This window comes from Ascaphus truei, chromosome 2 (genome assembly GCF_040206685.1).
Source record: "Ascaphus truei isolate aAscTru1 chromosome 2, aAscTru1.hap1, whole genome shotgun sequence".
NCBI classification, from domain to species: Eukaryota; Metazoa; Chordata; class Amphibia; order Anura; family Ascaphidae; genus Ascaphus; species Ascaphus truei.
The window spans coordinates 330,621,193-330,639,922 of NC_134484.1; the positions used below are offsets into that span (position 1 = coordinate 330,621,193).

An 18,730-nucleotide genomic window follows, 5' to 3' on the forward strand; every position below is an offset into this window, starting at 1 on the left:
ATTGATCTTAACAGATACACTGGTGTTTATAATTGCTTTGGCTATGCTGTTGCAGAGAATTGAAAGCTTCCTTAAAGTAACGCGGGCTGTAGTGGTTAGCTAATATAAGTGGCATACCGGAGGTATAACCACATAGCGGAGAGGGAAACCCATGTAACGCTTATTAGATGAAAATAGCTGAATGCCCTAATAGAAGGTTCAAACCCAGACTGATTCAAGCGCTTAGTTACTGTCCTGATTGATAAAAAAGACCATCAGATGGGTGGTGGCAGCGTGGGGTAGAGTGTACATACTAACGTCAGGGAGAGGTGTCAGCCTAGCAGATAGTTCAATACTTTAACCCACAATCTTGGGATGGTCTAAAAGCTGGAGCTGCTATGTTCTGTACACACAGGCAGGGGGGCCAGCCTGATGAGATGATGATATGGGGGGGAAATGCATCCACTGCCCTTCCTCCACATCCACTGCCTCCTCCCTCCGCAGCCACCAGGCCCGACCGGACACCATCCCCAAGGTAAGTCTGAATTTTATATGTATTGGGGTGGTGGGTACATTTTGTATATGTATTGGGGAGGTGGGAGTATTTTTAATATGTATTTGGGGGGCGTTGGGGTATTTTTAATATGTATTCCGGGGCGTGGGCATATTTGTTACATGTATTCTGGGGGGGGGGGGGGGGTCGCATCTTTTACCATTGTGTCCAGTATTTTTGGACAAGCCATCTGGCAACCCTAGTCATGTGCTGTAATGAGTTTGTTACAGACAGATTGTGTGTTCATTAGGGCACAGAAAAAGGGAAAGGAGAGGGGAGATGGGGACGAGGTTGAAGTGATTAGCAGTGTGTGGTGAGTACGAGATTTTGGGGCAGGATGTGAGAGGATCGATATATTGGTAGGGCCAGAATTGTAGGGCATTTGTGAGAAGCATATGGGGTTGATAGCTGCAGAGTGAGGGAGATGACAGTAGGGCATGGGAAATTAGGCAAGAGGTTATGTGGGTAACACTGTTGGAGTAAGGACTATAGGGAAAGTCCAAGTGAAATTGTAGAGTAATGGTATTCAAAAGCTGAGAGGTTCGCTGCATTAGGCAATGTCAGGGTGCATTGAAAGTGGTTACAGAGGGAATTGGATGATAGGTTAGTCACAGGAGTAAGATGTGATGAATGTGAGTGGATAAGGAGATGTTTTGGGGGAGACTACAGCAGGTGAATGGAGTAAAAGGAGGCGAGTTAAATTGTACAGACCTACAAATGTAGAACATGAGTATAGATTAGTAAGATCACTGAAAGCTGCCCAGTAATATCCTCATGCAGATAAGGTTGCTGGAAGGTCCAGAGAGACTGATGTCCATCTCTTGTCTAACTCCTGTATAATTAATTTCAGTGATAATTTGGAAAGCAGCAGCTTTCCCACAATTTTGTATTATGCTTTAAACCCTTCACATTTTTCCAAATGGGACCCCCTACGGAGAGATTTTCCGCTGCCGGGGTATGCCGCGGTCAAGATTATATATATTTCTCTTGTTTTCACCATTTTTCTGCCTTATCTTCTGCCCTTTGAGTCAATGGACTTTATATGAACTTAAGTGAACAATAGATGGTTAGCTGCAAACTCTACATTTACACCAGTACTCAACAAAAATGATAAGAGGATGTAGCTACGTATCTATTTAAAAACTATCCTTGACTATGTATATATTTAGCTGTATACACACACATATGTTTGAGGAACAGGAAAACTCCAGAACAATGGAACAATGTCACAGTTATTCTCATTCACAAGACAGGAGACAAAGAAGACCAATCAATCAATTAGTCTTCTTCCAATCGCTTACAAGATTTTTTACAAAGATACTAATTTGTTGCAATAGAGCCTGGACTTCACCCAGCCTAGAGAACAAGTGGAATATCGTAGTTGATACACACAATGGACCACATCCCGGTCCTGCAAGAAGTGATTTCCCAAAGTAATAAATACAATCACTCATATTTGTAGTTTACAAAAAAGCATTTGATTTGGTCTACACCTCAGCGGTTTTAAATGCATTAAAAAGACAACGTGTTGAAGAACCGTACATTGATATAAGGAATATTTACAAGAATGCCACATCCAATATTAGATCACGAGAAAATACAAGCAAACAATATCAGCAAGGGAGTCTGTCAGGGAGATGCCATGTCACCAAAGCTTTTCACAGAAACGCTTGAGAACTCGAAGTAAGAAAGAAGGTGGGCCTCCATATGAATGTCAGCAAGACCAAAGTGATATTCAACAAGTGTGGCAACTATGCACAGATAGAAATACAGGCATACCCCGCATTAACGTACGCAATGGGACAGGAGCATGTATGTAAAGCGAAAATGTACTTAAAGTGAAGCGCTTCCTTTTTTCCACTTATTGATGCATGTACTGTACTGCAATCATCATAAATGTGCATAACTAATTTAAATAACGCATGTGTAACAGGCTCTATAGTCTCCCTGCTTGCACACAGCTTCGGTACAGGTAGGGAGCCGGTATTGCTGTTCAGGACGTGCTGACAGGCGCATGTGTGAGCTGCCGTTTGCCTATTGGGCGATATGTCCTTACTCGCGAGTGTACTTAAAGTGAGTCTCCTTAAACCCGGGTATGCCTGTAAATGGAATAGAGCTAGAAAAAGTTGAAGACTATGTCTACCTTGGCCACAAAGTAACAATGGATGGGAACATTTTGAATTAAATCAATAGAAGAATGAAGATGGGATTGAGTATTTGGAAGAATCATGACAATCTTTCAAGAGGACAGTTTTCGACCAGTTTGTTCTGCCTGTGCTCACTTATGGATGTAAAACTTGGACTCTAGAAGAATATGAATATGAAGATATATATGATGGGTATTACCCAGGGAAAATAATGAATGGATTGAAGAGGAAACAAAAGTCTGACATCATCACAAGGGTGAAGAAAGTACTATCCTACTTGCTGAGCCAGAGCAGCTACTGCCACCTACTTCGGAGGTAAGTATCTCCAGAAGTAGGGGGTCCCAGGAGTGGAAAAAAACCTGGTTCTGCTCCGGAGACCCCCTGCTTCAATTCTTTTTTATTTAAAAACTTAAAAAATCGTCGGCTTGAAATCGCTCCTTTAATGTCTGGGAAATAATTACTGACTTAGGCCTCGGCCATGTTAACTGCTTGCTGGCGGAGGCGCGCTGAGGCGCGCTCCCGCTCAGCACTGAGCCCCTACAGCCGCAATTAGAGCGGCTTTAGTAGGGGCTCACCTACGCTTCCGCGCGCTTGCGGAAGTGCAGGTCTCAGGGGAATTTAAAATTCCCCCGCTTGCCAGCGAGACAGGCCGGTCACGTGAGTGGTTCGCCCAATGAGGGCGAACCAGCTCCGTGACGTCACTGGCCCGCCCCCGGCCAGTGATGCGCCCGCCCCCGGCCCGCCCCCTGAAGGCCCGCTGACGGCGCGTGCGGTAAGCAACCACAAGGCCAGGGAAAGCACCCGCTTTCCCTGCGCCTCAGCGAGCAAGCAGGGAGCATGGACTCAGCCTAAGGAGTATGGTATAATGGTAAAACAAGTGCTTTCCAGGCAATTCAACAAAAAAAGTCGTATTTAGTTATATTTGTTCTGCCCTTGCGCTGCACACTATCACACTGTAAAATATATCAAGCAACGATAAACCCTTTGTAACAGGGGAATGAAGGAAATGCTGTACATACACAAGCTTCTATGCTTTAAAGGATTTACAGTCACAATGAACATGTGCCATGAAGTTTCTATAAATCTAATGTTTGGTACCTGCATAACCCATCACTGTAATATAGCAGAATACTACAAGAACATGAGCAATATAGGCCATGTTGTCAAAGGTCTCCCATTACATAGCATGACATTGCGTGACATTTGCGCGATACCTTTCCTCATCTCTGGAGCAGGAGATCCAACGTATGTTGGGGACATGGATATGACATGTGGGGGTCAGGGTTAGGACTGTCCCACTCCTCTTCTTACACTGGGGTAGCCATGCCAGTCTTGGCTACCTATCTGTCCTGCCTGACATATCAGTCTTGGTAAGTTCAAGCATTGTCAGGCATAATCCTGGGTTTCTCCACCCTCAGGCAGCCTCCCTGAGTGACAGGGGTGAAGGTGGATCTTGGTCTGAGTGAGCCAATCCGGGTGCAGACCTTGTGCCCTCCCCCTCTGTGCTAGGGTGGAAGCATGACATTATAGTGAGTCTAAGTCTCTCCCTCTTGGGAGTGAGATGTGCCCTCAGGCCCTTAGGGGGCTGAAGAGAAACACCAGGCCTCAAACCTGATAACTGGCCTCGGTACATCCAGAAGCTTGGGGGCCTGAGAATGACTAAATGTATTCGCTGTATGAAGATCTGCAGTGGCTACAATAAAGAAGGCCTTGTTATATTTACCCCTGCCTAAGTCTGCAGTCTATTGGGTAGGGGTATGCTTGATGTGTTCCACTGCAGGGACTGTCTCCAGCCACGTTGAAGGTGTCAGATTTGGGTAAAAAAATATATATATCACTTATCCAGATAAGACTTCTTAGGCCGAGCTTATAGTGCCGGCGACGGCGACCAGTGACGTCACGCGTCGCCGCTAGCAAAAGTTGTAATTCACTTTCCGGGGACGTCGCGGATGACCAGGTCTGTGTTTGGTTCAGAGGCTGTCACATGTGGCAACAGCCTCTGAAAAATCAAATTTGACTGGCTTCAAAAATTTGCGCCGCCAGCGTCATGCTTGCGACGGCAACAATGCATTTGTTTTTGAGCAACGTCTCATCGCCGGCACTATAAGCACAGACACTGGAATTAATTAATTTAGGGCCATCGCTCTTACGACCAAATTGAACTTATGTCAGTGACATGTTAGGGGGGTAACATCTGGATGACTGATGTCCTAAACCCCTCCTCCCCCCCCCCATCATTATAGTCTCTCTGAAGACAGGGTGGTGTAAGGGTAAAGACATTTCTTAATTGACACAGAGGCCCATAAGAAATTCAACTGGAAATTAATTTCCCAAAAAGATTACAGTGGTCAAATCTTGGCTATCAGCACTGTAAGATTTGTTTAGTGAAGTCAATAAGACTGTTAAATTCTTTACAAAAAGGTTCTTTTCTCTCCAGCTACATAGAATTCCTCTTTTTTTAAAAAGTCCCTTTTGAAAAGCATGCACTGAACATGGCATTTACTGTAGTTTAGCTGCGAGTACTAAACAGTAGTATTTTAGGTAACATCCTATGTTCGCTCTGAGAAGAGTCAAATAAGTGTCATAGTTTGAGGAAGTTACAAGTAGCACTATGTCCTCCTGTCAAGTCATACTGTAAAATCGGCTCCAATTTCAAAATGTGGGTTGCTGTTTCCTTACACATAGGATGTCTCTCTTCCTTTTGTTCCCTCAGCTAATGTTTCTACAGGGTCAGCTTCCTGTACGTTGTTCAGCAAACAGGCCCATAAACCCTGATCACTTTCTGTCCCGTAAGAAAATACGTGACCTAGAAAATCGACAATAGATAAAAGGCAGTTTGTCCAACTTTGTCTGCTCACTTTCCTCACATGCTGTAAAATTGAGACAGTGCTCGATACTTATCTCGAAAACCTTTGTTTCCCTTGCCTTGGACTACAGGAAATCCAACACTTGTCATTTGCTAAAGGGAAACGGCCTGTTTTGGATGCTACAGTATAAACATGTCTACTGCAAAAAAACAATATAAATGTACAGTGTAAATTCCATTTAATCTCTAATGGGGAAGAAGAAATAAGTTGAGTTGCTGGTGGCGGAGTTGTCTTTGTTGATTAGAGTAGTATTTGTCCCTAGTAAGCAGACAGTCTGTCCTGTGCATCTACCTCCATTTCAGTATAGTACTTTCTCACCTTTCTTGACACCATCTCCCCTCCCAAACATGACCACATGTTTTGGTATTTCTTTCATCCTAAGCAACACAGTGTGTACTAATATTAATAATAAACTTTATTTTGCATAGGGCTTTTCTCTCAATGGCACTCAAAGCACTTCACAATTACAGTGTAGTGCGCGGTACACAGCACATAGAATGTTTTTACAGACACAGTCCCTGCCCAGATGAGCTTACAATCTATGTTTTTGGTGCCTGAAGCACAGGGAGATAAAGTGACTTGCTAAAGGTCGCAAGGAGCGGACACTGGGAATTGAACCACATTGCCCTGATTCAAACTCAGTGTCACAGTATTTACAGAGTTGGTGTACACAGAGCCGCTTCTTCTCCCTAATATATGTACCAATGCATAGAAAAAGGGCACTAACAAAAATCTCCATCTGTTGCCTGGGTATTCCAAGTTGGTTTTCCGTGCAACATCATGCATTGGATGCTTTATGTTATCTTCATCTAATAATCTCTTTCAAGATAAGACAATCGGCGGAACCCTGTTCTCAAGGCTAAGCAGTCACCCCCTTAGTGTAGTTTCTTCTCCCATGATGCCAAACAAACAGGAAAGACTGAAGACCAATGACCGATAATATTAGTGTTCCCATTAACTAAACAGTAAAAGTAAAGTACAGGTTTTCATTTTTCTGGCTACTAAACCTTTTTAAAAGAATATATATGTATATATTTTTATGTTGCATTGTGGGTCTTGCCCTCTGCTCGGAATATGAGGTCTCGGGGCATGATTCAGTCCTGTCTGAAGCGAGGGATTGCACGGTAATCCGATCTGTATCGCACTTGGTCTGGCATTAGCTGACATTGGTGCTTAGTGAATTTCCACCTAAGTGCCTTTCAGGCCAGGTCCCCAGTGACCGCTGCTGCGCACGTGCCACACACCACAGCACTCTATGGGTCAGGCCCCAGTGGCCTTGTGTGAAAGCGCTGTGACGCGTACGCTTGCAGGGAAGACAAGAATTTTGTCTTCTCGTGCCGTGATGCGGTCACGTGGTCGCCGGTGGCCAATGGAAGGGCAGATATGCCCCGTCATGGCTGTGCCCCCCATTGCTCCCTACAGACCACTGCTTCTGTCTGTGCACACGCCGCCAGGAGCGCGTACAACAGTAAGTACTGGGGCCGTTGCCTAAGCCATCTTCCCCTTGCTCAGGACGATTTAAGTACCCAATGAATGGAGTTTAAACCTTTCTAAGCATATTGAATAGGGAGCCTAAGTGATGTGTAAGTGCGCACATCGTTTCACAACTGGCATGCAGTACAGGAAGTGTTCCTTCTATGTCAAAGCAACAACAAGAGTTTTGTCCCAGTTTACATAACTAATGTTTATGTATTTAAAGCTTGTTATGTAAATTATGTTCATAAACTCAACCACTACATATAGCAAATATACAACTATGAGGCTGTTCATAGCCTAGGACAGCGGTGTCCAATGCATTTGCAACTCGCCATGTGGCAAATAGGACAATGCACTATGGTGAACAGAGGCACGGGGGAGAGAGCCGGGACATCTGCCCGGCACCCGGTGTGGCTGCAGGGCCAGCACTTAGTGACACAGCACCACCCCTGTGCACTGGAAGTTGATCCTGGTATGTGTATTTGGATGGGTGGGTGGTTAGTGTGTATTTGGAGTGTGGGGGTTTATTATGTACATTTGAGGTGTGGAGGGATTATTGTGTATTTGGTGTGTTGGGGCGGGATATTGTATGTATTTTGGGGGGAGTGAGGTTGTTACTGTATGTGTATTTGGGGTGTTGTGGGGTTGTTATACTGTATGTATTTGCTGTGTTATGCGGGGTTATGTGTATTAGGGTGGGGGATTGTCTGTAATGGGGGTGGGGAGCTTAGTGTGTGTATTGGGGGAGGAGGAAGTAGAGGGTGTGCGTGAAAGATAGCGCAACCCAGTGGGCATCGCGACTCGTGAGCGTGATGCTATTGTGACTGACACGAGATTGTGGCGAATATGGAAAGACGACAACCACAAGTGTGGCTAGCTTTCAATTCCCATTTGATACCACTGGTCTAAGATCTAGTTTGCCTCTCTCACATAAGAAGAACCCGATGTATGCATACCGCAGTGTATTTTTGCAATAGTCCTAAAATGGGCTGCGGTTTTGCATTCCTTTGGAGTGACGAAGCATTGGGTAGGTGACGATAACTACTGCAGCCGCACTATGTTGTATCATGACCAAATAACTACAGATTACATACAAGCTAAATCAATCATGGTTTTGCAGATGAGTAAATTCATTATACTCCAAAGTGTTCATTGGTGCCCTTTTTGGACGGAAGTCCCCATTCTTGCCACTTCGAAGTATATTGTGTTGACCTCTTAAATTGCCTACCTCCCTCCTCTTCCAAGGGGAATCCATTTGGTGGGAATATTTTAAAAAAAAAGGAAGAATTCCTCAAACTTTCCCTGGTAATCTAGAGCCAGGTGAATACCATACATGTGTAGCAATATAATACATTTTGCTCTCAAACAGTGCAAAAGTACATTCAATTTCCCCAGAATCAAATGTTGAAAACGTATGCTGATCTTTTGGGCATAAGGTATAATGCAACATTGGACCTGGATCATTTAAATTAGGCACAAGTCTTCGATACAAACCTGGGTCCATGCCACTATAAAATTGCGTCACGCAACTCCTCTCCTAACCAATTCACATATTCATCCCACTGACACAAGCAAAGCACCAGAATACATTGATACAAATTGACACAATATAAAAACAGATGTTCTTACCGTTAATGCTCATTTACAACCTTTGATTCAAATTCCCATATTGACCTAAAGTAAACCTTTGCTGTATATGCACTATGCATAGTTCCTAACTAAACCTTACTATAAGACAGACCCATGTACAGTAAGCAGGTCAAGGAGAAAGAAAAATGTGTAACAGTGTAACTTGCTCTCTTAGAAAGATACATCCACTCGTAACAATTTTACCTATTTCCATTATTTTTGCTTTTTTCTGGATCTAATGAATTCAATCATATGAGGTACTTGTGTTTATCTCTTGATTATAAAGGCATTAGAAATACAACACAAACAATGGACAAAGAAAAAACACCCATCCACTCTAGTTGAGGACTAAAAACAGTCTTATCACCAAAAGATATTAGTTAGAGATTGAAAAACCCTCCAAAGAGCTTGTTTACCAAGGAAAAGATAAATGTTCAAAAAATATATTTACAAATATTTGTTCTTGTCCAACTCTTTTTTTCAAACAGGTGTCAATAGGCTAAATAGTGAACATGCCACACTGTTCAGTCATTTACGTCCTAGAATGAACAGCCCAGGTAAACTTCCACTCTCTTATGCACATACATAATGACATCACACGTCACATACATAGGAATCAAAACATAAAAAATACCTTTCCACACTCTGCCTGTACCAAAGGTAAATTAAAGAAAGGCAGCAGATGAATAAGCAAATGCATAAATAGAGGATGGGAAAATGACACACTGATGTCTAATTTGGGATAATCATTAGAGCTATGCAACAAAGTTGCACAAAGTTTGAGAGAAGCACAGGAAATCAGAGTATTCGTATACAAATTCTGCATCCCAATTTCTTGTCTTAATGTTTTACATTTCTACTTGAATTGAATTGGACAGCAACATCATTGCTGACCACTGTCCACAACAATTGAAACAGGATAAGCAGTTTTCCCTGTAGTGTCGCAGCACGTAAAGAAAATTCAGAGTTTAATGAAGATAAGTTTTTAAGGATTACACCTAAAGGAAGAAAAAAAATTACAATCTAAAAACAAAAAGTAGTAACAGGTCACCTTTGAACTGCAGAGCAATTCACATGCTACTATTATACCTTCAATGAGTGAGTTCACTGAGAAATAAGCCTGCCCCCTAGAGCACTTGTTGAAGCAGCAAAACATGTGAAATCGTATGAGGCTTTTTTTTTTTTTTTTTAATAAACAGTTTTGTAGTACTAGATAAAACTTACTGCATTGTTATTATAATTTTTTTATTATTATACTCTTAATGCCACTTTTAATGTGTTCTAAAGCATATAGAAAATCCTGGAGCAGAGAATCCAGTGTTAGCGCATCAGAAAGATAACCGCAGCTGTGGGTCCACAATTAGTACATATGCGGGACCCATGCAAAAATAGCTGCAATAAATGGAGAGAAGTGGTGCACTGCTCATTAATGATAGAGACTGGATCGCATAGAAAAAAAAAATCAATGTATTCTAACCTGGCAGCATAAAAATCAGGGATCCAGCCTCCATCATTATTGAGCAGGGCACCGCTTCTCCTCCCCCCGTGGGACTTCCGTTGAAATTTGAAAGCATCCTTTCATTTCTAGAGTTTTAGACCGGGGGTGTGCAAACTTTTTCCCCTGCACCCCCCTGCCTGCTCTCCCCCCCCCCCTGCCTTACCTCGTCTCCGGCGTCATTTGACACTGTTCCCATGGTGACGCGTCGCCCGAAGCCATCAGAAACAAGGTAAGGGGACTTAAAGAGGCCTTGCTCACTCCCCCGGCATTTAATTGAAATGCTTTGGGGGAAGAGGTGGAGCCTCTGTAAGCGCCACCCCCCCCCCCCCCCCCCCAGCCGAAAATCTCACACACCCCAGTTTGCGCACCCTTGCTTTAGACCATCTCCCAAGCAGTGCAAGATCTTTCCTGTTTGGGATAATTTGTTGCAAATGTTCCCAGCAGTTTGAGCTGTAAACTGTAACAATAGATACTGTTACCTTAGTAATATTAGGATACATTTTAGCTGCTGAGTTACACCGACTGCAGCAGCCATTATTTTAGTAACATAATCAGGATGCTGCTGGGTTATGTGATGTCACATGATGTCAAATCACGCCGCTGGTCAAGTAATGTCACGTCACATGACGTCAAATGACGACGCTTCACACCAGCCGTCTTAATCAAGGTAAGGGAAGTTGCAGAGGCCTCACACGATCTCCGGGCATTTAATTTAAACGCCTTGGGGAAGAGTGTGGGGCCCCTGCAACACCCGACGCCCCCCCCCCCCCGAAAAATCTCACGCCCTCCAGTTTACGCACTTTCCTGCTTGGGATCATCTGTTCCCAGCAGTTTGAGCTGCAAACTGTAACAATAGATACTGTTACCTTAGTAATATTAGGATACATTGAAGCTGCTGAGTTACACTGATTATTTTATTAACACAATCAGGATTTTTACAGATTTATAACAGGAGCACCAAACGATTGTTTGCTTACAGTAGGTAAGAAAGTAGAATTATACATTGCTACATGCTTTACATAAAAGGGGAAAAGAAGGGGATGTAGTATTGCTTCTTAAAAGACACAAGAAAGCAGAATACTTGACTAGTATTTAGTACACTTTTTATTTACATCTATTTTTCTAGCTAATAACATATACAAGTACGCATTGACCCATAAAGATGTTTTTCTATGGAGGAAAAGCAGGACATTTAACCTCCAAACCCAATGGGCTTAATGTATCAAGATGCACGTGTGCACTGATGCAGCTGCATAAAAAAAAAAAAATAGCATTTGTTTTCCTGTCAGAAACGTGACATTTATGAAATGTATTTCTACTGTTCTATAAATTTGCGTATGCTGCGCTAGTATTTTAAGATAAAAAGGATCACACCACCTTTAAGGGGACGGCAAAAAAAAAAAAAAAACAACGCAGAAAACGTGCAGCAAAAGTAACACAAGTGGCACATTTATTAATAATTATTAGACAAGTGCTAATATGCAAATATAACTTGTGTTTAACTCCTCCCGCTCCCTAATCTCGTCGCATAATGTACCCAAAAATGGCGCAACTAAGATTAATACACAAACGCAGCCAGGCGCAGGTATATTTCAGCACGGGTTGTGACAAAATAAAGACTTTTCAACAGAATTTGCCATTAGATACATAGAGCCAAACAGATTTTTCTGGAGGGCTATAAGATACTAAAGAAAAGATGAGGGTTACTGTGCAATGCATACGATGTTGATTGATAGGTGTCAAATCATAAAAATGTTAATTCAAGACAGCTCACATGTAATAGTTTTTTCCTTTCATTTGCAGGGAGGTTAAGTTGTTATGTTCTACAAATTATAAAACTGGATCGTTAAAGCAATGCGTCAAGTCATTTTATAATATCAAAAAATCCGGTCTCTATGGGCTGCTCCAGGATGAAAAATTGGATGCCTTCTCTCTAGCCCCTTTGTATCTAAAGCCCTCTCCCGCCTTAAACCTTTCTCACTCACTGCCCCACACCTCTGTAATGCCCTTCCCCTCAATACCCGACTAGCACCCTCTCTATCCACCTTTAAGACCCACCTTAAAACCTCCTTAACGAAGCATATCAGTAGCTGATACTTTACACCTCATACATAAACCACAGCTCCTTGCAGACAGACTTACCAGAACCCCTTCCTACTGTCTCTGTACATTCCTACCTACCAATTAGATTGTAAGCTCTTCGGGGAAGGGACTCCTTTTCCTAAATGTCACTTTTCTGTCTGAAAGCACTTCTTCCCATTATGTGTTATTTGTAGTATGTGTTATTTATATGATTATCATGTGTATCACTGCTGTGAAGCGCTATGTACATTAATGGTGCTATATAAAAAAAGATATACATACATAAGTGGCTGTGCAGAAGAATTCATTTCTATTAATTGAAAGGTGTCCTTAACAAAACAAAAAATAAACAAACAAGATGCTTATACATATTTTTAGGTAGAGATTTATCAGGGATTGTATCTTTAAAAAGGGACTAACTAGCTGGGCTAGTGAAAACTGCACAGTAACTTTACAACCTGACCACAGACAGCAGAAACAAAGTTACATTCACCATCAATCACTCTCCTCGCCTCCAGCTCCTCTTGCAGACACTGAGCTGCCAGTCACACACAGTGTAAACTCCAGTGCACAACGTGCGGCTCTCAATGCTGAAGCATTCCTGTGCATCCAACCCTCTCTGCAGCTACAGCCCGTGCTGCAATCAGCACTAAACCTAGGGGGGCTGGGAGGAGGATATGTATTTATTTTTTTAATGCGTGCTGCTCACACGAGTTCCTAACGCCCATCCATTGCACTGTTTGCAACAGGCTCTCCCTTTGCAGATTCCCCTCTATTAGCTACAACGTTGCAGCAGTATTGACTTCCCTTGATCAAAAAGCTACAGCAGAATACCCAGTGCTGTCATGAGGGGTGTGGGGGGTCCCCAGTAACATTTGCACCCTGTGTAGATAATCAATCAGCAAATCACCCCCTACCCGGACCTCTAACCCTGTCCTGTGCACCCAACTTCCCTCATCCTCTAGGAGAGGTGGGGAGTCGTATACATAGGTTTAGTGGAAGCACCAATGCAGCTAGATAATAAGATATTGTACAGCAGAGCATAGGGTTCTCAGTGTATCAGTCCCCTACCTCTGTGCAGGGCAGCGATCCGTTCTGTAAGCTGTTAATGTCTCGGTCTCTCTGCCCCTTGCTTTGGTATAGCAGCTGCAAGCCTCTGCTCTCAGACAGAGGAGGAGCTGGGGAGGGCGGAGCTGCAGAGCAAATAGTGTGTCCTGCTCTCACTGCCCGCCTTACTGCATTAATGCTGTGTGACCAGGGCACTCTCTCTTTGTCACACTATGTCATCTGTGTGTCATACTAGCCATCCCTTTATGCAGATCATACAATATACTAAGAGATGGACGTCTTCTCTTCACTTTCTCTCGGCTGATCCTGCAAGTTAGATTCCTGCTGTCAAACTTCACGCCTCTCCTCCAACTTTGTGTGATGCTCCCAGTGTTTACATTTTGCAACCTCCTTTATCCCTTAAAGTTGTGTTATTTGTTTATTGGTCCTGGTGACAATGCAGATGGGTTAGGGTGAACAAGTTCATATAATAACCACCTGCCATAATAATAATAATAATAATAACAATAACAATAATAACAACCACCTGTAATAATAATAATAATAATAATCCCCTGTCATATTTTGAGTGACTATCTCACACTATAAGATTTTACCAGCTTGTCAGTCCTGGTTTTGCAGGTCTCATTCTGTGGAACCTGTCCATGCAGTTTCCACCTTGGGAAAATCTATCCCTTCCAATCAGAAACACACCACAAGTCACATGCTAAGGCTTTGGACAAGTCATTTAACTCATAACAAACACTCTCCACAGTAGCAAGTTCTGCTACAAACTTACCCCAAAAATAGAATTATAATATTATTATAATTTACTGGGTTTTTTTCTTCTTCGTAATTTGCACTGAATTCACATTTGTTGAGTTTGCTGTCTTTTCAGCCCCAGAAAGTGTGTTTGTAAGAAGTCACAATGTCAACATACTGTGTAGACTATAACTTAAAGCGAGAATATGTCCATGGTTTGTTATTTCACTTTCATTAGTAGACGTCTTATAACCAGTCTGTGAAGGGCAAGGGTAACCAGGCTATATAATAAAGGTTAAGCCCTCTGGTTACCCTTGGGCCCAGTGGGTCCCTGGCAGCTACCTAGCACTATGAGCCAAGGGCCAGTATCATCACATGCAAAAGTTAAAGTGTCCTCTGCTTTTCCACTTTTCATGTTCCCTTTACCCCAGACTCAAGAAACTTTCTGTGTGTAAGTTTTAGGTGGGATATTTGGGTAGAAATGCCATTATTTTGTTTGCAGGAGTTCGGGGACCGGAGCTACCGGTAGTACCTTAATTGTACCCGGCGAGCAGGCATGATTTGCCGGTACGCTGGTGGAATTACATCGTGGCTGCCCCGTGTCACCCAGACTCCTGGTTTTCAAGCCCCGATATCTCAGTCTAATATCGCTTACAGTCATGAGTCTCCCCAAAGTCCCCATGTATTAAAATATGTTTTTTTGTGTTTTATACATTTCTTATAAGGCTCTATGCAGTCAGCCAGGGCATCTGCTTAAGGTGCCAGCAAGTCTGCATAGAGTCCTTAGTGCAAAGAGGAGACGGATGTTGAGAGGTGTCGGGGTACTATGTGGACGGGGCAGGATGGAGTACTGAGTCCGGAGAACAGAGACCCCCTGCGAGGGATCCTCTGGACTGTCAGACCTAGTGGAGCCTGCCCAGTGTGTGGCAATGGGTTGACTAGGGGAAGCGTCAGGATGTCGGCGCGTTTCCCATTGGTCAGTTCATATGTTCTGCCCAGGGGGCATCCCGAGCTGGCTTGGCAAGCCCCTCCTCTGATGTCACCCAAGAGACAAGCCCCTGTTTCTATTGGCTAGTGGGATAGGGTTCCCACGCTCTGATTGGTCGCTCCTCCTACCACCATGCTAAGGATAGTTTAGTGTAGTGTATGTAAGGAGACGGGCGAGGCAGAGAACCAGACCATCTAGTGCCTTGTGTCAATGAAGCTTGGGCGGGCTTTTCAAAGTTGCTCTGTTGTGATTGACTGAGCAACTGGCTTTGTTTTAAAGCTAGGAAAATCTGCCTTTCAGAGACTAAGGGCTCTATGCAGTAAGCGCCGAAAAAGTCCTCTCGCCAAGTGTTCCTTATCGGCATGATTCTGCCGATTTTCCCTCGCCGTATGCAATAAGTGCCGAATCCCTTCCGAATCAAGCCGAAAACATTTGTTCCCACTCTGCCGATGATTTGCCGATCACACACAGGTGTATCGGCGTGCATGGCGAGGTGGTGTTAGGTTCGCCAATGAAACTTCTTGCTGAATCTGCCGAAGCAAAAATGTTTTTGATTGAGCGGCCCATTTAAAGGCAGCGTGTATTTTTATTCATTCTCTGTGTTGTTGGGAGAGAGAGAGAGAGACACACACAGAGCTGGGCGATTTACATATTCCATATTGACTGAGAGAGTTGTTGTGTATTGTGAGAGGTTTGTCCTGTGTTGTTTTGTTAACATCTTTGTCTTGTTTTCACTTTGTAAGTGTTCAGTGCGATTGTGTTTAAATTTATTTTCTGTTCTTTGTGAGTGCTATAGGTATGGCCGAAAGGAGAGGAAGAGTGATGCTGGTGTGAGTGGTACTGGTAGTCGTGTGAGTAAGCGTCTGAGTGAATGTAGGATTCAGGGGAGTGCTGTTGCTGCGAGTGCGACTGGTGTTGCTGGGAGTGCGAGTGGTGTTGCTGTGAGTGCGAGTGCTGCTGGTGGCTCTGTTGCTGCTGTTGCTGGGGTGTCCTTTGCTGGTGCTGGTGGGGTGTCTGTTGCTGGTGCTGGTGGGGTGTCTGCTGCTGGTGCTGCTGGGGTGTCTGGTGGTGGTGCTGCTGGGGTGTCTGGTGGTGGGGTGGTTGGTAGTGGGCCGCTTTTGGAGTCTCTTCCATTGGAAGAAGGAGAGTCCAGTCAGCAGCAGCCAAGCTCCGGGGCTGCACGTGTTCGGAGGAAACGTGTGGAGTGGCCACGTAATCCTCGTTTCAATGAAGAGGAAAACAGAGTTCTTGTCACAGGGATTTTGGAGCACTATGACTGTCTGTATGGGCATTTACTAGGTAAGTCTATCTTTGCATTGAATGTTCAAAGACATGTTATCCTAGGTCATGTGAGATGTCTTAATATCAAGCTATTATTCTCTAATATCTATCAATTAAAGTTAATTGTTACACACATAATCCTTCATGCTTTATAACGACCATAACAATCAGTCTAAAAAGTTTGCCAAAGTTCATACAATATTCATGCAAGCTTCTGTAGATTTGTATGTTTCCACGTAAATGCTCATGTGCTCCACATATTCAACCTAAACCAGCATGTTTGGTATCTCTTGGAACAGGTAGCAGTTTAGGAAACTGCTCGTTTTTCTAATAATAATTAACATCATATATTTTGTATGTCTTTCAAGGGCGGACAAGTTCAGCATCAAAAAAAGAAATGTGGGATCAAATAACATTGGCTGTGTCTGTGTGTGGGAATCATGTCAGGGACCGGGCGAATTGTCGGAAGAGATTCGATGATCTCAGGGCAAACTTAAAGAAAAAAATCCAAGCACAACGGATGCATGCTTCTGCCACTGAAGGTGGGCCGCCAGTACAATCTCTAACGTTAACTCCATTGGAGGAGCAGATGCGGGAAAAATTTCTTCCTGTCGTCGTGGAGGGTTTGGCAGGTGACAGAGATATCGGAATTTATTCCCCTCAATTTCCACCAGGTGACAAATGTTACTGTACTACACGTGTCGTTTGTTACAGTTCTTATCTATATTTCCGCTGAAACTTATAGTTTTTCCCAATATAAGCATACCAACATATATATCTGTATATATGTCTCTCTATATCTATCTATCTATCTATCTATCTATCTATCTATCTATCTATCTATCTATCTATCTCTATATATATGTATATATAGTTGTCCTAAAAACACACAAATAATTATATATATATATATATATATATATATATATATATATATATATATATATATATATAGATCTATGTGTGTTTGGAAACATGTATTGGCTCAGCTATCGTGGATGACATCATTATGAGTAAACATACACAACTTGACCTGCATGAAGGGATTATGTGTAATGATCTTCCAAATAACACACACTGCAACCTTCTACCTTACAAAGCATTCAACATCTTTGCCCTATAGTTGAAAGCTGAATGTATGTGTGAATCTTTGTACAAACAATGGGTTAACATGCATAACCACAAAGCACACCCACACTCATTTTTTGGTCACAGAAATGTATAACTTCGTTATACTGTGTCTGTGCACACAAATGCATAATTCACTATTTCATGTATGTGTCGATACATATATATATATATATATATATATATTAGTGATAATCTATGTTACACCTATAAACAGGCCATTACTGCCTAATCAAGTCTTGCATGTAATATTGTGCATTCAAAGGCTAACATAAATAATTTGCAGAAACAAATTTCGTTATGTTTTATTAAAGCTCTTTTTTCACTTCATGTAGTATGATGTGAGCATAAATAGGAACATGTACCATATGGTATTTAATTGTGTTCATATGTAGCTCACTTCATATTTTTATTTCGCTCATGTACCGGTGTGTGAAACCAGCTGCAATTAATATGTAATCACAGCATAGAGGTGAACAGAGGGTGTGGGGTCAGGCACAGAGCCAGATCACTGGGTCATGGTAGGGTCAAGTCTTGTGGGACGGCTTACAGGTGTTAGAATCAAATAAAAGGTCAGGGTGGTGTCACATCTTGGGGGAGGGACTACAGTTGTTAGAAGCTGACAAGGTGAACAGAAGTTCATCACATTCATTTGAAATGGTAATTATCTGAATACTTTCACTCACCAGTCCACTATATATGAAAACGTACGTTTGTCATTCGTTCACTCATATATTCTTTTAACGTTATAGATACACCACCTTATCACACCAGTACCATCTGTGAGCGACACACTGCATGTGTTGCTGAGTGTCAGCCACATAGAGCGATACACCTGCTTCTCTTAAATGTTCGGACAGATCTCTAAACACATTTCCCCAATTAGGTGCTGAATTCTAAGCACAGTCAACTTTGCTTTCATGGTAGTGATGTACATTATTATAGTTAGATTACTACACAACATATGCAGTGTATGGACAACAGAACACTTAATTTTACAACGCATTCCTGCATGAACATTGTATGTTGTATGGTGTTTACAATAAATGTGCCGATTAGGTTCACATGTACATTTATGTTAAGATGCATAATATACAGATTGTCCAAACCATATCATTGCCATTTCGTTATGTGATGCTGATATTTAGCCATAACTACTCCCACTACAGATACTTCATGTTAATTATGTACACATGACAATAAAATTCTGACGTTATTCTTCTATATAGTTGCTCCTGCAGCTCCTGTGTCACCTGACACTGAACCTGTCTCATCACCTGTCTCATCAAGGTC

The 18,730-nt window shown here is 42.7% G+C and overlaps 1 protein-coding gene across 5 annotated transcripts in view; it reads right to left on the bottom strand.

Moving 5' to 3' along the window:
* The window catches only part of ELMO1 (engulfment and cell motility 1), a 395,377-nt gene extending 381,927 nt beyond the window's left edge, over nt 1–13,450 (bottom strand). For 3 of the 5 annotated variants that reach the window (XM_075586635.1, XM_075586631.1, XM_075586632.1), the window contains exon 1: nt 13,303–13,450. The gene's annotated coding sequence lies outside the window, so the exon portion shown is untranslated. The remainder of the gene's footprint in view (nt 1–13,302) is intronic. The other 2 variants (XM_075586634.1, XM_075586633.1) reach the window with 1 other exon arrangement.
* Nucleotides 13,451–18,730: the final 5,280 nt, after the last annotated feature.